The sequence below is a fragment of the Bison bison genome, unplaced genomic scaffold (assembly GCF_000754665.1).
Source record: "Bison bison bison isolate TAMUID 2011002044 unplaced genomic scaffold, Bison_UMD1.0 scf7180017856933, whole genome shotgun sequence".
Taxonomy (NCBI): domain Eukaryota; kingdom Metazoa; phylum Chordata; class Mammalia; order Artiodactyla; family Bovidae; genus Bison; species Bison bison.
In genome coordinates this window covers 79,829-80,859 of record NW_011487506.1, presented here as the reverse complement: position 1 = coordinate 80,859, position 1,031 = coordinate 79,829, and positions in this window count along the sequence as shown.

Sequence of the window (1,031 nt, the reverse complement as noted above, 5' to 3'; positions counted from 1 at the left end):
GGCTTGCGGAGGAATCGATGCAGGGCGGGGCCGGTGAATGTGGAACCGAGGCCGGGACGGGTTATCCCCGGAGTCTGCAGCCTAGCCTTTCCACGCCTCAGCCCCCAGTAGAGGGCCCACACTTGGTTGGCATCCTGCCTGCACCCAGATCCAGGCATCCAACTCAGATCCGGAACCCTCCGTTCCCTCTCCCCACTCCGACCTCCTGCAGAGGCCCAGCCACCACGTGGGTCGGGGCTGGCTGAGGAACTGGGGGAGGGGTCAGAATCCCAGTAGAGCCGAGGAGGGGCGGGGAGGAGAGAGAAACCTGGACTTGGTCGGGGTCACTGCCCCGATGCCCGCCTCATGGTCGTGATTTGGGAAATCCCCCTGTTCTGGAGCTTGGAAACCGTTTTCCAGTGTGGTGGTGGGGGAGGTGCCTGGAAGGTGGAGTTCCTGATGATCCGCCCTGTCCACCCCGGGCCCTGGGGCACAGCAGTTAACTGCGAGAACAAACTCGTGGTTTGGGTGCCATTCAAGTCTCAGGGTACAGCAGCTGTCAGAGCCTCCAGGTGGCTGCTAGCCCCTGTAGGATAGGAAGGTCTCGGCGCCGAGGGGACAGTCGGGAACACCAGTGTACTTGGGGTCTCCTGGCCTAGGTAGGATCCCTTCTCCAAGTGCAGGCCTCACTCCCTTGTGGCCAGGCCAGTTGCCTTTGGGCCCCACCTGGCGGCAGCTCCTTCCAAATAAGAAAAAGTGCAGTCACTCAGTTGTGGGCACGGAGATGGCCTCCCCCTGCCTCATCAGCCCGGGTTCTGGGGCCTCCCCTATGGACTCGTGCTAGCCCTGAACCTCAGCCCCTAAGACAGACAAGAACACCCAGAGAGAGGTGACTTAAAATTCCACGGAATTGAAGTGAATTTGGTTTTGGAAGCTGAGATACTGGGGGAAAGGGTTCTACTGCCTGGGCAGGCCTCTGGTCCTGGGAGTGAGGAGCAGGCCTGCCTTTGAGCCACAGTGACAAGGGCCCCTTTATGCGTGTGGCCACCCCA